General features: G+C 59.8%; 3 non-coding genes across 3 annotated transcripts in view; all 3 read left to right on the top strand.

The window, feature by feature from the left end:
- The first annotated feature begins 2,731 nt into the window (after window positions 1–2,731).
- LOC142790314 (small subunit ribosomal RNA) lies at window positions 2,732–4,546 on the top strand. The gene has a single exon (XR_012889425.1). It is a non-coding gene; the product is annotated as a small subunit ribosomal RNA (ribosomal RNA).
- Window positions 4,547–6,265: 1,719 nt separating this feature from the next.
- Window positions 6,266–6,418, top strand: LOC142790364 (5.8S ribosomal RNA). Its single transcript, XR_012889474.1, has one exon. It is a non-coding gene; the product is annotated as a 5.8S ribosomal RNA (ribosomal RNA).
- A 1,154-nt stretch (window positions 6,419–7,572) lies between these two features.
- LOC142790362 (large subunit ribosomal RNA) overlaps window positions 7,573–7,805 on the top strand; it is a 3,958-nt gene continuing 3,725 nt past the window's right edge. Inside the window, exon 1 of the ribosomal RNA XR_012889472.1 lies at window positions 7,573–7,805. This exon is cut by the window's right edge and continues 3,725 nt beyond it. This is a non-coding gene — a ribosomal RNA (large subunit ribosomal RNA).

Genomic DNA, 7,805 nt, shown 5'->3' with positions numbered 1-7,805 from the left:
ATCGCCGGCGACCGTCGCTCGAGTAGGGCAAACCGCGTCTGCCGGGGCGGGCTTCGGGACGCCGATGCGAAAGTGGGAAACGCTGCTCGGATGTTCGCCGTTTTTGGCCGAGTGAGTGCTGGCACTCGGGCGAAGCCAAACGGGGCCGATTACGGCACGATATCGGCGTCTTTCGACGTGCCCGCCGGCGACCGTCGCACGAGTACGGTAAACCGCGTCAGCCCGGGCGGAGTTCGGGACGCCGATGCGAAAGTGGAGAACGCCGCTCGGATCTTCGCCGTTTTTGGAGGAGTGAGTGGCGGCACTCCGGAGAAGCCAAGGAGCGCCAATTAGCGCACGATATCGGCGTCTTTCGACGCGCTCGCCGGCGACCGTCGCACGAGTAGGGCAAACCGCGTCTGCCGGGGCGGGGTTTACGACGCCGACGCAAAAGTGGGAACCGCCGCTCGGATGTTGGCCGTTTTTGGCAGAGTGAGTGCTGGCACTCCGGCGACGCGAAAGAGCGCGAATGCGCCCACGAAAGTGGCGTATTTGGACGTGCTTGACGGCGACCGCTGCAGGAGTACGAAAAACCACGTCAGCCGGGGCGAGCGACCCACGGCGGTCTGGGTGCTTATCGCTGCTATTATAGGGGCACCCCGGCAGACGCAAAAAAAAAAAAATTTTTTTTTCGACATTCTTTTTTGCTCGTCGACCTCGGGTGACCCAGGTCGCAGTGGGAGCCGCGCACGAAAGCGGCGTCGCGAGACGGCTTCGCGGTCGCTAGTCGCACGAGCTCGGCAACCGCGTCTGCCGGGGCGGAGTTCGGGACGCCGACGGCTAAGTGGGAACCGCCGCTCGGATGTTCGCCGTTTGTGGCCGAGTGAGTGCTGGCACTCCGGCGAAGCCAAACGGGGCCGATTCCGGCACGATATCGGCGTCTTTCTACGTGCTCGCCGGCGACCGTCGCACGAGTACGGCAAAGTGCGTCTGCCGGGGCGGGGTTTGCGACGCGTACGCAATAGTGAGAACCGTCGCTCGGATGTTCGTCGTCTTTCGCCGAGCCAGTGCTGGCACTCCGGCGAAGCCGAACGGAGCCGATTCGGGCACGATATCGGCGTCTTTCCACGTGCTCGCCGGCGACCGTCGCACGAGTACGGTAAACCGCGTCAGCCGGGGCGGAGTTCGGGACGCCGATGCGAAAGTGGGAAGCGCCGCTCGGATCTTCGCCGTTTTTGGAGGAGTCAGTGGCGGCACTCCTGTGAAGCCAAGGTGCGCCAATTCGCGCACGATATCGGCGTCTTTCGACGTGCCCGCCGGCCACCGTCGCACGAGTACGGCAAACCTCGTCTGCCGGGGCGGGGTTTGCGACGCCGACGCAAAAGTGGGAACCGCCGCTCGGATGTTCGCCGTTTTTGGCAGAGTGAGTGCTGGCACTCCGGCGAAGCGAAAGAGCGTGAATGCGCCCACGAAAGTAGCGTATTTGGACGTGCTTGACGGCGACCGCCGCAGGAGTACGAAAAACCACGTCAGCCGGGGCGAGCGACCCACGGCGGTCTGGGTGCTTATCGCTGCTATTATAGGGGCACCCCGGCAGACGCAGAAAGAAAAAAAAAATGGGGACATGGCGTGCGTCACCGTGCGGCTTCGCAGCGTTGCCGAAGTCGCCGAGCCCTTCGACTGAGCCGAACGGCGGACAGGGAACGTTGGTCGGCCGTTCTAACCTGTCGGTGCCACGCCGAGACGTCGTTAAGGAAAACCGCGTCGTGGGCCTCTACGACGCCGTCGATTCGTTGTACGTTTGGTGTCCAGCGTGTCGGCGGCGAGTAGCGGACACGTCGTTCACGACTTCGGTCTTTCGCAGTCGACGCGAACTTGCGGAGAGTCGTGGTGCCTCACGTTTTCGGCAGAAACCGCGGCGGAATTTTCCCGTGCGTGCGCGCACGACCTCGGTGCTGTGCCGTCAGCGTAGTGTTGCACAAACTCGTGGCCTACCCAAGGTGCGGTACGTTTGCGGCCGTATCCTCGGTGGCAATTTCGTGAGTAGGGTCGCAAATTCTACGACCTCGGCGGGTTTGAGAGCGACGTAGACTTGTGGCACGCTCAACGTGCCACACGTTTCGGGGCACACCCGCGGTGAAATTTTCTCGAGTACGCTCGTATTAGTGCCCAAGGAGGTCTGGGTACTTATCGCTGCTATTATGTGGGGGTTCTCGTGAGCGGCGTACGCGAAAGCGACCGGGTGTCTGATATGCGGCGGGCTTCGGCCTCGTCAAGCGTGTCCTCGGGTCTGCTCCAGGGGAATCCACGGCAGTCGTCTGCAGCCTCATCCGCTTGATGCGTTAGGGGCTGGTTGTCGGACGGTGCCGTTTTACCACGATATCGAGGTGTGTTCCGTGTCGTCCTCGGGCGATTCAGATGCGAAAGCGCCGAAGACGCGGGCGTGACCCGTCGTCTGGCGGCTTTGCGGTCTCGGCTCCGTTGCTAGTTCCGGCCGGTCCACCGACAGTGCAGCGGGCTTGGGCAACCCGCACGGCGCGACCGAGTCGATGCAACGAAAAAGAGCGAGCATGAACGTGCTTCTTGCCGCACGGCTCCCACTCGTCTTTCGGGAAGGTTGTGCCGTAGCGAGCTCGAACGCCGTCATCTCGGAGTGCAAAATAAGCGTGTTGGGGCGCCTGAAGGTGGCCTCCGCCGCACACAGACTGCGTCCGGCCCGCCGAAGGCAAGGACGGACGCGCAGTCGAACGATTACCTGGTTGATCCTGCCAGTAATCATATGCTTGTCTCAAAGATTAAGCCATGCATGTCTAAGTACATGCCGAAATAAGGCGAAACCGCGAATGGCTCATTAAATCAGTTATGGTTCCTTAGATCGTTTCTTCCTACTTGGATAACTGTGGCAATTCTAGAGCTAATACATGCAGTGAGCCTGGAGCCCTTTGGGTAACGGGTGCTTTTATTAGACCAAGATCGATCGGGTTTCGGCCCGTATTGTGTGGTGACTCTGGATAACTTTGTGCTGATCGCATGGCCACGAGCCGGCGACGTTTCTTTCAAGTGTCTGCCTTATCAACTTTCGATGGTAGGTTACTTGCTTACCATGGTTGTTACGGGTAACGGAGAATCAGGGTTCGATTCCGGAGAGGGAGCCTGAGAAACGGCTACCACATCCAAGGAAGGCAGCAGGCGCGCAAATTACCCACTCCCGGCACGGGGAGGTAGTGACGAAAAATAACAATACGGGACTCTTTTGAGGCCCCGTAATTGAAATGAGTACACTCTAAATCCTTTAACGAGGATCAATTGGAGGGCAAGTCTGGTGCCAGCAGCCGCGGTAATTCCAGCTCCAATAGCGTATACTAAAGCTGCTGCGGTTAAAAAGCTCGTAGTTGGATCTCAGTTCCAGACGAGTAGTGCATCTACCCGATGCGACGGCTCGGACTGAACATCATGCCGGTTCTTTCTTGGTGCACTTCATTGTGTGCCTCGAGATGGCCGGTGCTTTTACTTTGAAAAAATTAGAGTGCTCAACGCAGGCGAGTCGCCTGAATAAACTTGCATGGAATAATAGAACAAGACCTCGTTTCTGTTCTGTTGGTTTTTGGAATACGAGGTAATGATTAAGAGGGACGGACGGGGGCATTCGTATTGCGGCGCTAGAGGTGAAATTCTTGGACCGTCGCAAGACGAACTACTGCGAAAGCATTTGCCAAGAATGTTTTCATTGATCAAGAACGAAAGTCAGAGGTTCGAAGGCGATCAGATACCGCCCTAGTTCTGACCATAAACGATGCCAACCAGCGATCCGCCTGAGTTACTCAAATGACTCGGCGGGCAGCTTCCGGGAAACCAAAGTATTTGGGTTCCGGGGGAAGTATGGTTGCAAAGCTGAAACTTAAAGGAATTGACGGAAGGGCACCACCAGGAGTGGAGCCTGCGGCTTAATTTGACTCAACACGGGAAAACTTACCCGGCCCGGACACTGGGAGGATTGACAGATTGAGAGCTCTTTCTTGATTCGGTGGATGGTGGTGCATGGCCGTTCTTAGTTGGTGGAGCGATTTGTCTGGTTAATTCCGATAACGAACGAGACTCTAGCCTATTAAATAGGTGCGGGGTTCCCAGCACCTTACAACCTTCTTAGAGGGACAAGCGGCTCCTAGCCGCACGAAACAGAGCAATAACAGGTCTGTGATGCCCTTAGATGTCCGGGGCCGCACGCGCGCTACACTGAAGGAAGCAGCGTGTCTTTATCCCTGTCTGAAAAGACTGGGTAACCCGTGGAACTTCTTTCGTGATTGGGATAGGGGCTTGCAATTGTTCCCCTTGAACGAGGAATTCCCAGTAAGCGCGAGTCATAAGCTCGCGTTGATTACGTCCCTGCCCTTTGTACACACCGCCCGTCGCTACTACCGATTGAATGATTTAGTGAGGTCTTCGGACCGATGTCCGGCGCGGCCTTTCGGTTGCGCCGGTCTGTTGGAAAGATGACCAAACTTGATCATTTAGAGGAAGTAAAAGTCGTAACAAGGTTTCCGTAGGTGAACCTGCGGAAGGATCATTAACGGATTGTGAAGGGTGAGCGCCTCGGCTGCGTCTGCGCCCGACACTTTCTGCCGCTGACCCCGTTTGGACGCGGGGTCGGCTTTTCCCCACGGGGCTGCCTGAATGTGGAGCGGCACCCCGTGACAAATTGTTGCGCCCAGCGGACGCCAACACCGCGACCTTGGACGGTCGGCCAGGTGGCGGACGCGGGTACAAACGGCGCAACGCACTCATAGGTCGGCTTTCGACCCGCCACTGCACCGTGGCTCGAAGCGCTCGAAATGCGCGACCCGACCGCTGCGGGACCGCCTAGTACTGTAAACAGGAGCGGCGGAGCGCGAACGGCGAGTCGTGGTTACGTCGGTAGAAGGCGAGGCTGCGCGTTCCCGAAACGCCAGCCGAGTGCCCTCCCGACCGTTCGAGCGTGCAAGAACGAGACCCGACAATCGCGCGGCGACTGCCAAGTACGAGAGGAACGGCACAAGCGTCGGCGGTCGGTCAAGGAACTGGCGATGTGACGGGTCCGCTGTGCACCAGTGCATACCGTCCCGCCGTCCGCGGCAAGCGCCTCCGCGTCCTCGGGTGACGGAGGCTGCCGGTCGGTTCTTGCAGGCGAGGGATCTCGCTGGCACCGGTTCGCGTTGACGCGCGGCCGGTCATGGCACGGCGATGCGACGGCCGAGGTGCGCAGTACTCGATGGAGGAACCGCACGCTCCGATGACCGTCCCGCCCTCCGCGGCGTATGCGTACCGACCGTAATGGTTGCAGCAGCGCCGGCCGGCTTTTGAATTCGCCACACGAAACACGGTGCGAGATCGCGGTTAGGGGAGCGTCGACGTTGCCAGGCGTTTTGCTTGCTGCCGAGGGAAAGGCGGCACGGCCACGTCGCGCTCGTCGCGATTAGCGGGTCTGCGCGCTTTGGGAAGGTGCCGCAACGACTTGCCGAAAGAGGAAGCACGGAAGAACGAGGGACTTGGACGTCCCGACAATTGAACGCACTTGCGGCCAGGCCCTTGCTGGCTTCGTTCTTCCGCCTCGAGTAGGCTCGTACGCGGCTCCGGCGCCGAAAGTGGTCCTTGGCACCGACTTCGGTGGACGTGGGAAGTGCCGCGCAAGTACGGCGCGCCTGGCTCCACCTGTTGGCTAAAGTAAGCAGCCGGATCGGCATTTTGGTGTGCGGTGGCAAACCGTGGATGCGAAAAAAGCTTGTGCGATTTCGTGGAACAAAAAGCGGGGGTCCCCCTTTTTATGCGGAGGAGACCGACCCGCCCGCCGTGGTGAACCGCGACGCCACGGTAAAAACGGGAGAGGCTTGTTGATGGGACCGTGCATCCCGCGCTCCACGGAGGCCGGGAGGCGGCCGCCCGAGGAAATGTGTAGCCGTCGAGGCCCGCATCTGCGTGCACTCTTATCCAAATGGGTGTACCGCAGGCATTTTCTGGTTAGGCGGGCCAATGAGAGCGAGCACACAACGATACCTACGGGTCCGGCTTGGAGAACCGGCTTCGACGCCTCCCGAGTATTTATAGAGGGGTGGACCACGAAAGCACTCGCAAGTAGCGGAAGCGAAACGCCGTCCGAAACACACCGTTTGCTCGATTTGCGGCAGCCGAAAAAGGCGCGGCAGAGTTTTGGAGTCCAAGCGTGCGCTGAAAAGCGCCCTTCTTGGCCACTGTTTGGCCGAGTGCCAGAAACGTTTGGTTTTGACTGTACGGAATTGAACAAACACTTTTTCACGACTCTAAGCGGTGGATCACTCGGTTCTCGGGTCGATGAAGAACGCAGCCAGCTGCGAGACTTGGTGTGAATTGCAGGACACACTGAGCACTGATTCTTTGAACGCACATTGCGGCCTTGGGTCTTCCCTTGGCTTCGTCTGTCTGAGGGTCGGATCACATATCAAGAGAGCCTTCGGCGCACAAGGGAACGTGAGCCGTCGACTCGTTTTGACCGCGTCGGCAACACGGACAGCACGCTGAACACCTCACAGCGAGCGCCAACAGCGGCCACTCAAGGGCGAGACGGTGGCGACCGTCGTGCCAGAGCCCAACCGAAACGGGGGCGACCGACTGCATTGAGGATGTGGCACCTCGTTGAGACCGCCGCAGGACTTCGAGTCGGAAGGAAGCCTGCAGGGAAAGTGCGGTCGAGGTTGCGTACTCCTCTCTGCGACCGGGCGCGCAAGAGCTGCGAGAGCCACGGACGCGCAACTTTAACGCACGGTAAACACGAGGAGCGAAAGCCGGCCAGCAAAGCTTCTCCAGCCGTGCGCAAAGTGCGCGAGATCGCAGCCTTGCGTTGCGCTTGTTGCCCTCGAAGTAAGCAGGGTGTCCCGTAGACCGGGCGCTCGAACACGCTGCGGGGCCGTGCCTCCTCCAGGCTTTGCCGCGCGAACAGGGAACGTTCGCGCGCAAAGCGCAGGGAGGTGAGGAGGCTGCGCCCGACGTTTGCGGTTCGCTGCGTACGCGGTTGATGCGGAGAGCACGGCGCGACGACTTGCCGCGAAACGGAAAAAGTCTCCCGCACGAGTTGGCGAAACGTTGGCGAAGCTTAAGGCGTTCTCGTCGTAGTCCGCCGTCGGTCTAAGTGCTTCGCAGTTCCCGTCCCGTTCAAAAAACTGGGCCACTCCAGTTGGGGCGGGGGCGACGCTACACGAGACGATGCCTCTCGCCAGGCTGCGTGGCTGCCCTTGCGGCGGCGGCGACTGGCCTCGGCGGTGTTTGGGCTTTCGACACGGTCGTTTATCACGCAACTGCTCGGACGACGCACGCGCGCAGCGGAATGCCGCTTGCCAGCCTTGTGAAGATGTGACCCTGTACAGGGTTGCGGGCGCACTTGGTAGGGCGTCGTACTCGGTTCGCGATGGGTTTACGAACGTGTCCCGTCACTTCCACGTCACACCGGTTGTGCGCCGCACGCGTGCAGCGGGGAAGCCGATTGCCAGCCTTGTGAAGAAGTGGCCCTGTACAGGGTTGCGGGCGCACTTGGTAGGGCGAGCGCACGCGGTCGTGCAGGAAGTTGATGGAAGCGAATGTATCCGCTGTCGACCTCAGATCAGGCGAGACAACCCGCTGAATTTAAGCATATCACTAAGCGGAGGAAAAGAAACCAACAGGGATTCCCCGAGTAGCTGCGAGCGAAACGGGACCGAGCCCAGCACCGAATCCCCCGTCCTTGCAGGCGGTCGGGAAATGTGGTGTATGGGAGGCGACGTTCTCGGGTGTTTGCGACGGTGCAAGTCCCCCTGACAGGGGCTTGTCCCAGAGTGGGTGCCAGG

Source organism: Rhipicephalus microplus, unplaced genomic scaffold (genome assembly GCF_043290135.1).
Source record: "Rhipicephalus microplus isolate Deutch F79 unplaced genomic scaffold, USDA_Rmic scaffold_99, whole genome shotgun sequence".
NCBI lineage: Eukaryota > Metazoa > Arthropoda > Arachnida > Ixodida > Ixodidae > Rhipicephalus > Rhipicephalus microplus.
Note: the sequence above shows the minus strand (reverse complement) of the source record. Positions and strands in the feature narration are given on the sequence as shown.